Here is a 15,968-nt window from a genome sequence, read left to right on the forward strand (position 1 = left end):
CAGCACCCCAAGGCTGTGAGCGGTGGTGCAGGAAGACGGGGGACGTCAGACTCAGCTGATCTGTCCCCATTAGACAGGACACAGCACAGAGAGGACATCAGGGTAGAGCAGGGTTGAGGCCAGGGCTCAACCCGGGGGGGTTCTGAGCCCCTCAGATGGGCCTTGTCATCTTGGCCTCCTCTGCCCCAAGTGGTATCCGGGGACCCTGAAACAGCTCCGAAGGGCATGGTGGCTGCTTGCTGCCCCCAGACTGGCGAGCATCCACCCGGACACAGGCACTTGCAGCCTCCAGGGAACACCCTGATGCCTGAGGGACTTGACCTCAGCGCCAGGGTGCCCCCTCCCAGGAGGAAAGCACCTTGGAGAAGTATTTTTATTTTCACTTAGCGGCATTTGGTCATTCCTTATGAAAGCGCCCCCCCCCCCCCCCGCTGCCATCCCCCACGTGAGGCGCCAGGGTCCCCGGGCACACTCCAGAACTCCACCGGACCACGGAGGCGGGACCAACTCTTTGCACCGAAAACAGAACGTTCCCGCCAGAAGCCACGCGAGAAGTGGCCACCCACTCCGGGCGTGTACAGATGAGGACTTGCTCAAGGTCACACTCAAGGTCACAAGGCAGCTAGTGTCAGCAGCTGTGAGCTGGTCCCTACTTCCTGCTCTGCGAGGCCATAATCCTCCCCTCATCGAGTCCGGCCCATCCTCCCACCCCCACCTCCGCTGTCCCCATCTCACCCCCCCAACCTCCCCCTCCCCAACCCCGGGCTCGAACCCGGACCCTTCCGCGGAATGGAAAGAGCCTCCCTCGCCGGACCTGGCCTCGTCCCAGGGCCGCCCCTCTGCCCACGGCCCCGGCCTCCCCACCTCCCACCTCGCCACCCCAGACTCCAAGCTCCAGCCCCTGCTTGGGGAAGTGAACCCGAATCCGCCAGCGCTCCGCCGCAGGCGGGGGCGGGTCGTCCTAGCTCACCGCCTCTTCCGCCCTCCTTCCCGCCCCCTGCCCATCGCGGAAACTCAGGCCTTAGGTGGCGGAGGGAGGAACCCCAGCCCCGACACCTTCCTGCTGAGGACCCCTCTCCCCTGCGGCGGCGGGGCCCCCTCCGCCTGCGGTTCCCGCCCCTCACCCGCGCTCACGCCGGGAGGGGAGGGGGCCAGGTAGGGCTCGTGGGCTGCGGGTCCCGGGCGCACGCACCCCATTCCCCGACCCCGGCCCGGTCCCGTACACTCCCCGCAGCGGCCTTGAATGTTTGACCCATGAATCGGGATCAGAGCAACTCTCGGCAGCCGCCGAGAGCTCCGGTCCCTCGAGTCCGCTGAGAGCTGGGGGCGGGGGCCGGCCCCACCCCACTGCCGCCCCCGGACCCGCCTGCGGCGGCGGCAGCGGCGGCGGCGGGGTCGAGCGGAAGGCCCCAACTCACCGCAGGTGCCCAGGGCGCGCCGGAGTGCACATCAGTCTTTCTGGAACAAGCACGGCTGCTTTTCTCCTCTGCGAGCTGCGTGGTGTGGGGAGTCAGCCTTCCGCCGGGCTCACCGGCCACCCCTCGCACGCGGCCATACGTGCATACGTGCACACTCACAAACACACCCTTGCACAGGCCCCCAGAGGCCTGGCCGGAGACCGAAGGGACTAGCCCTGGGGGATGCGGAGGGAGGGTCTCCAGGTCTGCGGGCGGGGCTCCTGAGCGAGGCGGGGGGCGGGGGGGGGGACCGTGGCCGCAGAGAGCCCCGCCGGAGCCATTGCCACTTGGGACCGGGGGCATGGGCCGGGGTTGAAGACCCTGGAGCGGAAGAGGGCGGCCTGGAGGTGCCCAGGGAGACAGGGGCTGGTAGGACTAACCCAGGCTGGCCCCGCCAGAGGCTGGGGGGCGGGGTGGGGGGGGCAGCCTTGCCTGGGGCTCGCAGTACTGTACACCCGGCTTTGCCCAGATCCCCTCGGAGGCGGAAGATGGAAGTTGGCTTTTGTCTGACCCGGTCAGACAGCCGTTTTGTGGGATAAAGGCTTAACGCTCGGTGAACACGCAGAAAAAGCTCCGCGCTGGCCCTCTGACAGTCCTATTGTCTGGGGCCTGAGCCCAGCGGTTTGGTCTGAAAGCGCCAAGTTCATGACATTTCAAAGAGAAATGATACTGGGAGTGGGGGGTGGGAGGGGGAGGGCGTGCAGGAGAAACAAAATCCGAAAACGGAGATAACAAAATTTGACTCCCTGACCGTGTGGCAGCCCCCTTCACACCCACGCAGACCAAGTCCCTTTCTTGGGACTTATCTGGACCGGGGAGCCAGGCTGACAGAGTGGGGAATCACCCGGGCTGGCTGCCGTTTGCAAGGTGAAGGTGTGAACGGATGCCCAAAAAAGCACGTAGAAGCTTCCAGGACTATTAGCAGAGCAGCGCAGCCATTAGCACAAGCTCCCATTGTCTGCACTGCTCTCTGCAAGATGAGAATTTGCCAAAAGGGCTTTAGGCGGCAAAATGAGTTTATTTTAAAGAGCCAGAGTGTTATTGTTTTCTTTCATTTTTATTATTGTTATTACCGTATCCCTAAAAAAAAAAATACTATTTTCGGAGCCAGGGAGCAAAGGAGCTTCCATTTTTAGTGTTTAATTTGTTTAATGTGCCTCTGCAAAAGCAAATAATTCGGGAGAGAAAGCGGAGGAGTCAGGAAATTGAATGTGTTTTGTCTCCAGCGAAGTTTCCCTTGAGTGATTTCGTTTGCTTTCTGTCTCGCCAGGCAGGCTCTGACCTGGGACCTCCAGCAGGCTGGGCCCGGCCGGCCGGCCGGCCGGCCAGGGCTTCGGCTCCCCTCTACCCTCCGGCCAGGTAAACCGTCCCCTGGAAGAACAAGACACAGCCGGGCAGAATCATTTCAATGCGAGGAGAAAATAGGATTAGGCCAAAGTATCAGCAAGGTAAGTCGGATTAACCGCAAGCTTCAGTACATTTTGGCATTCTTGTGCAATTTTTAATTGTACAAAGGTATATGTTCCCCTTCTCTGGTTTTATTTAAAGAGGCTGTTTGTTTGTGCCCAAGAGGTAAAGGACGAGTGATAAGGCTCTGTGTGGAATTGGAAACGTATAACCTTGCAAAATGACATTTCGCCCTGTAAAGTGTGACACGCACGGGCAGATAAAGGCAGCGCGCCGCAGCCCGTTCTTTGTTAACGCCTCTTGCCCCCTGGCGTCGCTTTGATGGAAAGACACCCCCCCTCCCCCCGCGCCCGCACTGCTGCCAGGCGTCTGCCAAGGGCTCCTTCCCCACAGGCGACCGGGAGAGCCTGCTCTTTAAATATCCAAAGTCGACCTTTAAGCGCTCATGGAGCAGGGGGTCGTAGATTATTAAGCCTGGGAGCAAAGAGTTAGATGGCAAAAACTTGCTATTTATACTATGGAAACAAAATATATCTGTGCTGCATTGTGCCACATGCAAATTTAGTCTTTATTTGTTAATCGGGCTCCAGTGTGTCACAAATTAACACCATTTCTTTGGGGCCAGGCAAGGAGCATCAACAATTGTTTGGCAGTAAATTTGGGGGGCAGAGGGCTGCCCATCCCTGGGTACCAAGGCGGTTCCCAGGCCACCAGGAAGTCACTGTCGTGGCGTCTGACTGTCCGTGGCACGTCCGGATGGACCTCGGACAGAAATCCGGAGGGGAGAGAATCCACCCAAAAGGATTTTGAAGTTCTGGCTGAGAGGGAAGCGCATCTGCAGAAGCGCAGGGCGAAAGGGAAAGAAAGTTCCCTGGTGCGAGTCTTCCCCCTTTGGAGGGGCCCGGGGGAGAGGCAACTCTGGGCCTTCTGCTTCCATTTCAGAGTCTTCGTGTCCTCGGCAGGAGGGGAGGGGTTTGGAACAGATAGAGCGGGACCCATCCGAACTGGGCAGGGTCTGAGTTCGGGAAAGCTGTGAGATGCTTCAGCTCACGGGGGTGGGGGGGCAAATCCTTTTCTTCCAGTTGCAGAAGTGGCCAGAGAAGTTTGCCTTGACTCTGCCCGCCCCCCGTTTCCTGCTCTCTGGGAGCCCCCCCACCCCCGCAGCTAAGCTGGAGGATTCCTGGGGGTGAGTTGCATTTAGGTAAACTCCAGAAGTCTATAATTCCATTTTGATTAATCTGGTGAAAGGAGAGCCAGGGTTTTGTTTGCTTTTAAAATTTCTTCCTCTTTTCCGTATTTCACGCAGATGTGTGTGTATATAAGACGTAATAGACTTTCGCAAGGCCCGATCTGGCGACTCCTTGTTTTAATGGCTTGGTCCTCGAATTCACGCATGAGTGCCTCTTTTAAAACTGATCAATAATCTAGCTCTTTGCCTGGGATGCAGAGGGCCAGGACTGTAATTTTCTCTTGGGTGGGATGAGACTCACAGCCTTTTGGGTCTAAACCCCGGCCCAGTTACCCAGCACGCTTTTCAGGTTATTCACCTCCGTTATGCGGCTGACTGCTCTAAAGGCCTGGGAGTCTGAACTTTTTCCCTTCTCCTCGCCTGATCTTTAGGCTGTAAAATCTTGCAGCTTTCCTTTATTGGAGCCCTTGTCTACCAGCGAGGTTTCCCTTTTCCCAAATGTCAGAGTTACCACCTGAGACCAGAGGCTCTGCAACAGGAGAAAGTGCGGCCCAGCACCCCACCTGTGCCCCCAGCACCCTGCCTGCCCCCCAGCACCCCGCCCGCCCCCACCCCCATGCCCCCGAGCCTGCACCCAGCCTTCCTCTGCCTCATTTTTGCTGGAACCTTGAGCTTAATGTGCCGCAGAGGGACTCCTGGGGGGGGGGCACCTTGAACAAATGTCCCCGTAGAAGAGAAGGACAGAAGCAGAGTACTGGAGCAGCTCGGAGGTGACCAAATGTGTAGAAGACATCACAGGGCTGGCTCGCTCCTGCACCTTTCTTGGCAGCTGGGGTGTATATTCCTCCTCTGATTTCCTCGGACCCGTTTATAACTAGCAGGTGTATCTATTAAAGGGACATGTCCTTATTCCTACTAAGAGCATTATCGTTTCTCTAGAAATTAGAAGTAAAGGTGAAGCATCCCCCCCCCCCAAAGAGTAGAGTGGAAACTCCCTGAAGAGAAAGGAAGCCAGCTCTGCCCCGTGGGCACTCTGGGCAGCACTCCGGCCCCTCACCCCCAGTGGGGGGGGGGTTGGCGGGAGGAAGGAGGGGCGTTTTCTGTTGTGAGTCCAGGCCTGGTGGAGGAGCCCAGACGAAGGCCTTTGCCTTCAGGCCATTAAGTCTGCACCCCCTGCCTCCCCATCTCCGACCCACAGGTACTGACCACTACCACCACCACGGAGGCTGGTGGGCTCTTAGCCATCGAACTTGTACCTTTGTTGGCCTTGGGACTGGCAGCCTCCAGCTGCAGGATGGGGTCTGCATCCACAGACCCCAGCTCCAGTGACCCAGGGCCTGGAGTCTGGACGCGAGCCGGGCTGCCGGCTGCACCTTGGTGGGGAAGCTCGGGCTGCTTCCGGGCGCTCAGTGTGTGCTGGTTACGGAGGGGCCGAGGGTTCTAGGTGGCCAAGTGACCCTGGAGGGTCATTGCTTGCCTGAGTCATGGATCAGGCCTGAACCTGAGCTCCTAGGGGCTTTGTTTTTGTTGGGAGAGAGGGTTTGGAGACGAGACGTGCTTGCAGAGGGTAGGACGCTATCAGGAAAACTTGGCAAGAATTCAGCCCCAGATCTAAAGAGGTCAGCTAAGCCAGGTTCTAGGGAAGCCCAGCCACGTGTGTGCTGGGGCCAGAGGGACATCATGGCAGGCCTGCAGGGTTGACACTTTGGGGTGGCCCCCCAATTAGGAATCTGCTTCCTTTGCAAGCTTGAGGGATGAGCACTGGATACGCACGGGGGCTTGGCTCGGGCAGCCCAGTGAGCTGTGCGCGGTTCCATTTCCTGCTTCCACTGGTGGCCTGTTCAGGGAAAATGAGCTCAAACCCATGCACAATCACAAACCCCGTTATCAGGTGGGGAACCCCAGTGAGAAAGGGAAGCTTTGGAAACCCACCGCCCTCGTGATGGAGAAGGGCAAATTCATTTCCAACAGACTGCCGTAAAGTAGGTTTGACGAGAACAAAGCAAAAACCGTTAGTGTTTGTAGATACGTGTGTTTATTTCCCCTTGATCGTCTCTAAATGGAGCTTTATTGAGCGTCTTCAACCCAGGCATTGAGCAGAGTCCAAACGCTGTCTCTGGGCAAGTTCACACCCATCAGCTCTCTCCCCGGGCGTCTCCACGCATTTTATTTATCTTTCAGTTTATTCCATCTTATTTTTGAACCACATGAAGGCGGTTTTATTTGGCTTGGAAAGACTGCATTTAACTCATTGAGTATGCATTTGTAGAAGTTTCACAGTCAGGTGCCAGCCCAAATTCCAAATTGGGAAGTTAAATATTTGTTTTTAATTTTCTTGCTCCAAGATGTTAACTAACAGAAATTATCCTTTCCGCTCTCATGTGCTTTTGCATAAGTGGGGCTGTTAGTAGAACCTTCCCCTAAAACAACATTTGCTTCGTGTCCAGACACATTGTGTATGAAAACTCCATTCTTAGAAGAAATTTTCGTGTGTATAAATAAAAAGCCAGTGCTTGACCTTAGAGGGTTTTGGTACAGGAAGCAGGACAAGGAGGACACAGCCTTCATATTTTTGGGTAGCTTGATTAGAGACAATTCAAGAAAAAGAATGTATTTTGTGGGAAAGTGTAAAAGGGCTTGCCTTATAGAGAATACTGGCACCAAAGTCCCCCGGTCCTTTTTAATATTGTAATCGAAGATCGAACAAATAGTAGTTTGGAATTTTGTGAAGAAGTTCAGGGTTTGATTTGGCAAATGGTTTAGCTTCGTCGCATTATTTCTCATTTTCCTATTTATACCTGCCACTTTCGTAAATGAAGCCAATTGCTCCTTTCTTCACCGAGTGCAACCAAATGACAGAGAATACAAATAGGTTTGGAAATAACCTCATTTATGACCTGCACACCATTGGAAATGGAGCCAGGGAAACCTGTGCCTTCTCCAGAGAGGCGCATTTCCAGGCAAATCAAATTGCAAACAGGTGAAAGCACCCTGCTCAAACTAACACTCGCATGTGAGGGAAGAGGAGCCATCTGACCATAAACCCAGAAGGAGTCCCTCTTAAAGAACCAGTATTCCCACATCTTCACAGCTAACTTTTTAAAAAGGGCCTTTGGGGGGAATAGATGCATCTAACACTTAGAGCGATGGAAACGCAAAACCTCCACGACAACCACGTAACAACTGTCTTAACTGGTGTGCCGCTTACTTCCTCTCTGCTTTATCCTCCCATGTCTGAAGGAAGCAAAGATGCCGCCTACCTACGTCTGGGTCTCAGTTCTGTCAGCAACAGCACAAGGGAACCAAGGGCTGCCCCTTCCATTGCTTGCAGAAAGCACACCAAGGACCCTCTCTTCCCCCAGCCCCACTGTCAACTCCCAGAAGCAGTGCCCGCTGCCGCCGCACCCCCTGGGGTAACCTGAGCCACTCACGTCTCTCTTCAGCCCAGCAGGATTTGTCTCTAGTCTGTCCTTTATCGCATCCGCACATCTCCTTTAGGAAACACGTGTGTGAAGGCGGCCACGTATAACCCGAGCTACATAGATTTCAGTGGGGCAGATAACCGTTCAAGGTCTCCTGGCAGCTCGAGTCTATGGAGCCCCCTCTGCCTCCGTCTCCTTCCTCTGGGAAGCCCAGGAAGGGAAGGAACGGGAGACACAGCTTTCTGGTTTTGAGGTGGGCAGGGATGGGGGGCTTCTAGGGGACAGTCACTACTTTTCACCAGGAATCCAGCAGGTCAACAGGGAATTTGTTCAACCATGTGCTCTGTTGCCAACACTGCTTTAAACGTACCAGGAGAAGCTTCCCTCTCTGAGGTCTAGGACCGCCTTGGGGAAGCCCTGGCCACGGCTGAGCCAGGGCAGGCTCTCCCCCTCCCACCCCCATTCTTTCCTGGATAATTTTGAATCTCCTCCCAGGGATCTCTGGGTGCTGTGCGAGGGCATCGTGAAGTCCTGTGTGCTCCCACTCCCGGCCCTCTCTGATCCTGGTGGGGTTGGGGACGGAAGGGGGTGGCCCAGCAGGGAGGATCCAGACGCGGTTTCCTTTTAATTTTACTCAGCGCTTCCTCTTAAAAATTTCAGGGCGAGTCGGGGGCCCGGCTCACCCCGGAGCTTTCCTTTCAGCTAAGCCCCCTGCTTAAAAAGCAACTCCCCCTCCCCACACCCTTTGAAACGCCGCCGCCGCTGTGAGACTGGGTTGAATCCAGCCGCCTTGGCCGCCAGCACGTGGATCCGAGAGTGGGCGCCTTGTGCGCGCCCGGGGGCGCGTGTGCACGGGGACCGGGGACGTGCAGCGGCTGTGGCGGAGACGGGTCCCTCCACCGCGCCGCAGCGGCCGAGACTGCGTTTGAAAGGCGGACAGAGGGTGGAGGAGGTCCACCCAGGGAAAAGCAGGGAGACAATTAGGACCTGTCGGGTGCCTGCACTTTCCCGCCTTCCCTAAGTGACCTTTACGCCGGCAGCGGCGAGGAAGTAAACAATATTGATTAGGCTCCTCCTTTGGTTCCAAGGGCCCGCGCTCCGCAGTGCAAAATGAACGATTAGTGGACGCTATTGACCAGGCGCGCCGGCGGCCTCCCCCCATTCACATGTCCGCGCGTAATGAATTCGTCCATTTAGGAACATTACAAGGAATATTGGAGATTGACTGCCAGAGGAAGTGACACTTGACCCTTGCATCCTGCGCCCTGGAGGGGACAGCAACCCGATTTCAAAATAGCAGTCCCCGAGCAGCGCCGCGCGGCGTGACCTGCCGCTGCCTTCCAGAGCCTCTCCGGGTCCCTTTACTCGCCCCTCCCGCCTTGCAAGCCGCGTTCCCTGCTCGACACCTTCTTGCAGCCGTGTTTCAATCAAACTCACTGGGATGGCACCGAGCTGGCGCCAGGGACAAGAAACACGGCGCTGGCGACAACGCGCGAACAAGCCAACAAGCCGAGCCGCGCGCTCCAGCGCCCCCATCCAAATGCACTTTGCTCACGGGGACCTCACCCGGCTCACGCCCATCGCCGAAAGAGCTAGGGCCCGCGGGGTCGCCCCCGGGACGCCCCGGCTCCCGCGCCCTTCGCTTCAGTCCGGGCGGCTCGGTAACAAGCTGAACGGACCCTTCCCCTTGGCGAGCCCAGGGCCGGCGTGTCCGGGACGGGGGAGAAGGCACGTCGCCTTGTAATCGCTGCGTTCCCAGTCCTCTTCCTGTGGGGACTGGAGCAAGCAGAGGACGGAGATTCCGAAGGGAGGAGAGAAAGGGAAAGAAAGAGGAGATGCGGGGGGAGAAGGGCCTTGGCGTGCGTCCCGACCTCGGGCCTCCGCGCCCCCGACGCCCCGCGCCCCAGGAGACGCCAGGGAGGCTCGGAGACGGCGGGGCACGGATTTGGGGGTCACTCGGGACATTCACAGCCATAATCGGGGTGCCGAATTGGGCTTCCTAATTTCGAAGTCGGGGTGGGTGGGTGTGGCTGGAGCGCGCGGGCGGGTGCGCCTCGCACTCGGATCGTTTCGCTGGTCACTCGCAGGCCCATGCTCCTCCTGGAAGTCCGGCCGCGCCTTTTGTTCTGGCCGGTGGCTGTAATTTAACATAAAATGCTTATTAGAATTACTGCTGCGGCTACACGAGTTTCTCCTTGTTTTGCCACCAACTAACAGGATTAGCCAACAAGAGCGAGATTTCAAATTAACCATAAAAATTACAAATTGCAATTCATTTAGCTGCCCATTTACTACATTAAAAAACATAAATAAATGAGTCTGTGTTCCAAGGGTTGAAATGGCAGCAAGGAAGCCTGAGCAGTTGAACTCAGGCCTCTCCACCTCGGAGTCAGGGATCCACACCCTCCTCTCAGGGACCAGAGATGCAGGGTGGGCTCCAAAGCTCCTTGGGAAGACAGGACCCAGAAGGAGGCCCCTGAACGCAAGCATTGTGACCACCTAAGTTAGGGAGGGCTGGAGCCAGGAGGAGGTGTGGATGCTTACTGGCCTTCCAGGGCAGAGGGCTCTGCAGAAGGAAAGCCAGGGAACAACAGCTGCAAACAGCATTTGCAAAACTCCAGGTGCCTGGATTGTAAGGACTGAGATTGCTGATGAATTGGGGGCTGCATTCTGAAGGGGAGCTGCCCTAGCAAAAGGATTGATACCAGCGCGTTTGCATGGCAGCCAGGCCTTTTCATTTTATTTTTTCATTTTTATTTTTTTTTACGGGAGCAGGTCATTCTTCTGGTCTGTGGGGCCCCACACACGGTAACCTTTCAAACCCAGTCTCTGCTTTCTCAAGTATTGAAGTTTTCTGTGTTACAGACACTCAGAATCCTAAAGTTTTGTCTGAACAGTAGACTCCGGGGGAGGCCTGATTTATGGGGTGGGGGGCCAGATTGGTGGGTAAGCCTTTCAAGCTCTGCGGGGGGCCCGGGGGGGGGGCGCGGGGAAGGGCCGACTGCCTTTTCGCCTTCAGCCGAACGTCACCCAGAGGGAGACACAGACATATTTTCGTACCTCCCTCCCATTGCTTGGGGTGTTTGTTCAGTTTTGGAGATTTTTGTCCCTAAACCCAGACGGTCTTTGGCAGAGGACAAACGCTTTCTCCTCTTTGTACCGGGGGACCGGCCTCCCCAGGGCAGGTGGCGTTGCCCCCACTGTGTGCGATCGGCAGGGGGCGCGCCGAAACGCCCTGGCAGAGACAGCCCGCAGCGCCGCCGGCCCCCCGGAACATCTCTGGTCTCCTGCCCGACCGCGTGGGCGCCTGCCCCGCGCGGCCTTTCCCCGGCTGGGGTGGGGGGAGTACGCACCCTGGCGGGGAGGGTGGGCCAGCTGGAGCCGCAGGCACCGAGTGTGACCTGGTTCCGGCTCAGTCCCAGGTTGGGAAGAAAGAGCGCTTAGTTCTCCAGGCCGCCACCAGGACGCGCACCCTCGTTCTTTCTAGACGCGCATTATTTGGCACCTTCTTGTCCCGCCACCTCTCCTGCTCTAAATCTTCGAGCCAAATTCAGAGGTGAATTTTGCCTTCTCTCTAGAATGTTCTCGAAGAAATCCCGAAGACTCGTCTGATTCCATCCGAGCCCGGGTCTTCGCAGGTAACGCTGGAATAAGGAAGGCGGAGGGACAGGGATGAGAGGCAGGGCGGACACTTCGGGGTGCCCAATAGGGCCTGGGTGGCGCTGGCGCCGCCGTTCCGCCCGGTCTGACCTTTCTTGCCCTCCTGAAGCTGCTCAAAGGTGGAGCGAGCCCCGAGGAGACGGCGCCCCAGCTCAGGGAGGCCGGGACGCGGCCTTTTCTAGAAAGTTGGCATCGCGGCGGGTGAGGCCTTGGAGCCTTCGATGGCTCCCCGGAAAGCGCGGGCCAGGCGATCCAGGCCTTCGGCTGCCCCCCTCGCCGGCCTCTGTGCCCCGGGGGCGCGGGCAGCCGGAGCCTGCGCAGCGCCTTCTGCTCGCCCTGGAAAGGGGAGCGCAGAGCGGAGCGGGGTGCTTCTCCGTTCCTGGCTCGCTCTACCTCCTCCAGCGCGGAACCAGAAGGCGCCAGGGGAAGTTTGTTCAACACTCTGCCAGCGACGGCCTATCCGGTTACTGTCTGGTTTCCTGTCTTCAACTCCAGTTCCGGGGTGTGGGAGCGGAGCCTTTGTTCGCCGGGGCCTCCGACAAAGAACAGAAAGCTTGCTGATCGGCCAGGTTGGACGGGGTCCCTCTCCGCAGGTTTAGGGGCAGCTGGGCTGTGCCCTCGAAAGTGGGTTAGGGGCACCTCCTCAGGTCGGGGACCGTGTTCTTCCGGGAGCCCCAAACTGCTCCCTTGAGCCTGCTGGAGTCCTCGCAGAATCCTAGCAAAAATCCCTGGTCCGTGCCCCACCCGGGCTCCAGCAGAGCTGGGGTGGGGGTGGGAAGCATTCTGAGAGCACAGGAGTCTGCTTGCCAGCTGCCAGGGCATGAGGGCAGCGGCTGGGGCTGGGGGAACCGCCGTCCCCAGCGTTCGTCAGGTGCCCATGAAGGCCAAGCGGCTTTTCTCCCCTCCCCGTGATTTATTTTACTAAACCCTTCCCACCCGTTGCTGGGAGACGCACCTAACTACCTCCCGATACCGGTACCACCGAGGAGCCAGGGCTGCACAGCTAGTAAGTGGCTGGATTTGACCAAGACTTGCCTTCAGGACCGCAACTCTGCTGCTCCCTCTGTGACCCCCACATGGAGCCTGCTCTGTGCCTTCTGTCTCAGGTTGCCGGCCTGGAAAATGACAATGACAAAGGCCCACCCTGCCACTTCATCGCAGAGTGAAGCCCAGACTGTGAAGAGGCAGGAGAGAGCGCAAGGGGAAGCAGAGCATCCCGGCACAGGAGCTTGGCTCGGGCGGGTCAGACAGGTGGGGGGTGCGTCCTGGTGCAGCCTGACTGGCCTGGTGGGCATGTTGGTCGCCCTTGGCTGTGGTGGCCGTGCCCTCCCCTTGCTGATAGATCTTCTCACTTTGCTGACTTTGAATGGTTGAAGGGGCCTGAGGACCAGTTAGGGAGTCTCAGGGACTGGGGTGGCTTGGAGGTGGGGGGGCTGGACCCACAGGTTGCTGGTGTCTGCAATCAACAGATTTTATTAAGTGCTTGCTGGGGGTCCAGGAGTGCCCTGTGGGTGGGTGTTGGAATCACAGCCCCAAGCTGACTCCAGTCTCTGTGTTGTCTACACAGAGGTGCCCTCGCGCCCAGCCTCCCAGTCACAGCTGAAGACAAGTGGAGGGAGTTCCCATCTTGGCTCTGTGCTAACGAACCCGACTCGTGTCCATGAGGACGTGGGTTCGATCCCTGTCCTCGCTCCTTGGGTTAAAGATCCGGCGTTGCTGTGAGCTGTGGTGTAGGTCGCAGACCAGGCTCGGATCTGGCATTGCTGTGGCTGTGGTGTAGGCAGGTGGCTACAGCTCCGATTCGACCCCTAGCCTGGGAACCTCCGTATGCCATGTGTGTGGCCCTAAAAAGCCAAAAAAAAGGAAACGGAGAAAAAAAAAAAAAAAAGACAAGTGGAGGTCCCACAAGCCTGTCTAGAACCTTCCACATGATACCAGACAGGCCTGCCTGTGTCTCACTACCCCCTTTGGAGTGTCGGTGTCACGTGGCGGTTTCTCTTACCTCCGGGTCTGGTCCAGTGCCTTGGTGGGTGGGGAGGGCTCCATCCCTGTGGGCCGGGCTGGGCAGCACCTGTTGGCCGCAGCACGTGCTGGGAGTTCGTGAAGGACGGGTGAGGGGACAGTGGCTCTGGGAGGTGTGTACAATGACTGTGGACACTCAGCACAGTGCTTCCCGAGGCAGCTTCACCCGCACCCCCTCCCCCACCCACGCTGGAGTCCTGCCCCCTGGGGACCTGGAAAACCAGAATGTCCCCCCCTCCCAGCACTCCAGGAATGCAGGTGTGTCATCCATGGATGTAAAAAGGGGCAGGACGGATGCCAAGCAGAAGCTGGGAGGGGCCGTGGGGGATGGGCAGCAGAGCCGCCCAGGCCTGCTCTCCCAGGTGCCCCCCGGGGCAGAAGGAGCCTGTACCCCCGGTTCTGTTTGGTTGACAGGAAGTGAGACCCTGGAAAGACAAAAGGATCAACTGTTAGGAGGCCAAGCTGAGGCTGGAAGAGGGGAGCGCTGTCGGCTAGTAACGGCACCAGCTCACCCTGAGGCAGAGCTGCCCTGAGAATGCCACCCCGCCACCAGTCCTGCAAGGGTCTGTTCTCCTTCTTCCCATTTGACGGATGAGGAAACCAAGGGTTGGTGACTTGCTTAAGATCACACCACCTCGTAACTGGGGGAGCCCGGGTTTGTCTCCAGACTGGCCCCCCGCCGAGTGTCACCTGTCACAGAGAGACGCCTGTCCCCAGGAGGAGGCCGGCCATCCCATGTGGACCGATGAGGAGAGGCCAGGGGAGGGGCCAAAGGAAGGTGCAGCCGCCCACCTGCCCTGGGAGCCCCTTTCATCCTGAGCCTCCTGGTCCCGTCTGGGCGGGTGGGCCTGGGGGAGGACCGACACTTGGAATCGTCCAGATAAAAGGGCACAGCTGGCCCCACGCCCGCCCCCGTCACCCCTGCTGGGAGGGATTCCAGATGCTGACCCGGCTCCCGCTCGCCCTCATTCTTAGCTTTGATCTAATGAGTTCTAACCCCCGCGGATGACCTGGCCTCTGTCCATCTGCTTCCGTTCGCTCCCCCGGCAGCAGCGCCAGCCTCTTTGGGATTCTTTGGCCTGAACACCTGTTCCCACCAGTGACTCTTGTTCCCCAAACTTCCCGCCTCCCCTCAGGGTGGCACAAACACAGCTGGAGTGAGGCTGTCACTGCCCCTTCCTCCAGTTAATGTCCCTTAAACCGTGGAGAAAAAAACCAAGCCTGTTTAACACAGAGCAAAGCCAGGAGGCGTGTCTCATAACAGATGGGAGGTTTCTTCCAGAGTGGGTAAGATACTTTTAAAAGTTGAGACGCTTTCGCATGAGCTGTCTAGGAAACTTAGCTCCCTGAGAAAACAAAGGGTCTCACTCAAGTTCATTTCAAGGCTTTTCAACCCAAAGGGCATCGGTGGAGGCCGAGGAGTCTGCCTGCCTGGATGGTGGCTCCCAGCGCAGCTCTGCCACCCAGCAACACATCTGGTTTGGAGCGCTCTCCCCCTCGCTGGGCGGCCCAGCGGAAGGCTCCTACTCTCGCTGAGCCTTGTCTGCCACCGTTGGGTGGGGGCAGGAACAGTCATCAGAGGGCTGCTGTGGACACAAGTGAAGTGCCTGGGGCTTAATACCTGTCGCCACAGCTTCCCTCGGGGCCACTCCCTGTGCTCCAGCAGGATGGGGGACTGCAGTTTCAGTTAAAAGGGGCTGAGGGAGCTCCCGTCGTGGCGCAGTGGTTAACGAATCCAACTAGGAACCATGAGGTTGCGGGTTCGGTCCCTGCTCTTGCTCAGCGGGTTAAGGATCTGGCGTTGCCCTGAGCTGTGGTGTAGGTCGCAGACGCGGCTCGGATCCCGCATTGCTGTGGCTCTGGCGTAGGCCGGTGGCTACAGCTCTGATTGGACCCCTAGCCTGGGAACCTCCATATGCCGCCGGAGCGGCCCAAGAAATAGCAACAACAAAAGACAAAAAAAAAAAAAAAAGGGGCCTGAGCTCTTTCGGGGGGCGGGGGGTGGGGACGTCTTTGAGGTGGGGGGCTGAGCACCTTCTCACCTGGCTGGTGGAAGATGGATTTTCATTGGGAGAAAATCAAATCCCTTGAGAGGGTGCCTGATGCAAGGACACTAAAGTCTGGTGGCCGTGTGACCCAACTGCCCAGGTAAAGACACTCCACTGAGCCCCAGTCAGGTGGGGGCAGCCTTGTCAGATCCCCCAGGCGGGCACTGAGGTGTCCCTCCCCTCTGTCCCCTCCTCCAGAGAATGTCCCCACCTCCTCTCTGTCCCCTCCGCCAGGGACGTCCCCACAGAAGGCCAGCTCTGTGCAGGACGGCCTTTCCCTCCAGCATCGCACGGTGTTTAAACCCAGACATGGTCTATGAAGGCCGAGCGTTTCCTGAGGTCCTTGTGGGAGGTGGGGTCCCGCCGGGGGCCAGGGCACCTGGGAGGGTCTCCCCCGCAGCCCGCCAGGCACAGCTGACTCCCGTTCTCACGCGTGCCTCCACACGGGAGCTGCTTTGCTCTGGCCCGTTGCTGGCCCGGGTGGACCCGATGCCCCTGCACCTGCCCCACCTCTCGTTTTGACATCGGGAGCTTCTGCTGGGATGTGGGGGGGCTGTCTCCACGGGGCTTCCTTGACAACATCCGAGCCCTGGGGGACCTTAGATGGCCAGCCCCTGGCTCTCGCAGCTCTCCATTTTCCAGAGCCCAGAGAAGAGGGCCAGCCGTGCGGATCCAAGCTCCTGGGTTTGGATCCTCCACCCCCGCCCTGGTAAGAGGACACAGCTTGGCACACACTCCCCTTTGTGGCTTCTCGCTGTCCCTC

The 15,968-nt window shown here is 58.2% G+C and overlaps 3 long non-coding RNA genes across 3 annotated transcripts in view; 1 reads left to right on the top strand and 2 right to left on the bottom strand.

Moving 5' to 3' along the window:
- Nucleotides 1-1,609, bottom strand: part of LOC146394860 (uncharacterized) — a 17,248-nt gene extending 15,639 nt beyond the window's left edge. Inside the window, exon 1 of the long non-coding RNA XR_014833471.1 lies at nt 1,419-1,609. This is a non-coding gene — a long non-coding RNA (uncharacterized LOC146394860). The remainder of the gene's footprint in view (nt 1-1,418) is intronic.
- Nucleotides 1,000-4,050, top strand: LOC146394861 (uncharacterized). Its single transcript, XR_014833472.1, has 3 exons — nt 1,000-1,155; nt 2,728-2,905; nt 3,947-4,050. It is a non-coding gene; the product is annotated as an uncharacterized LOC146394861 (long non-coding RNA).
- A 2,015-nt stretch (nt 4,051-6,065) lies between these two features.
- On the bottom strand, nt 6,066-11,540 carry LOC110257544 (uncharacterized). Its single transcript, XR_002340304.2, has 2 exons — nt 10,829-11,540; nt 6,066-9,612 (listed from the first exon to the last, which is right to left on the bottom strand). It is a non-coding gene; the product is annotated as an uncharacterized LOC110257544 (long non-coding RNA).
- Nucleotides 11,541-15,968: the final 4,428 nt, after the last annotated feature.

Source organism: Sus scrofa, chromosome 18 (assembly GCF_054392235.1).
Source record: "Sus scrofa isolate SSC_HxYL_T2T_F1_AM1 chromosome 18, Sscrofa_HxYL_maternal_Yorkshire_Landrace_v2.0, whole genome shotgun sequence".
Classification (NCBI taxonomy): Eukaryota; Metazoa; Chordata; class Mammalia; order Artiodactyla; family Suidae; genus Sus; species Sus scrofa.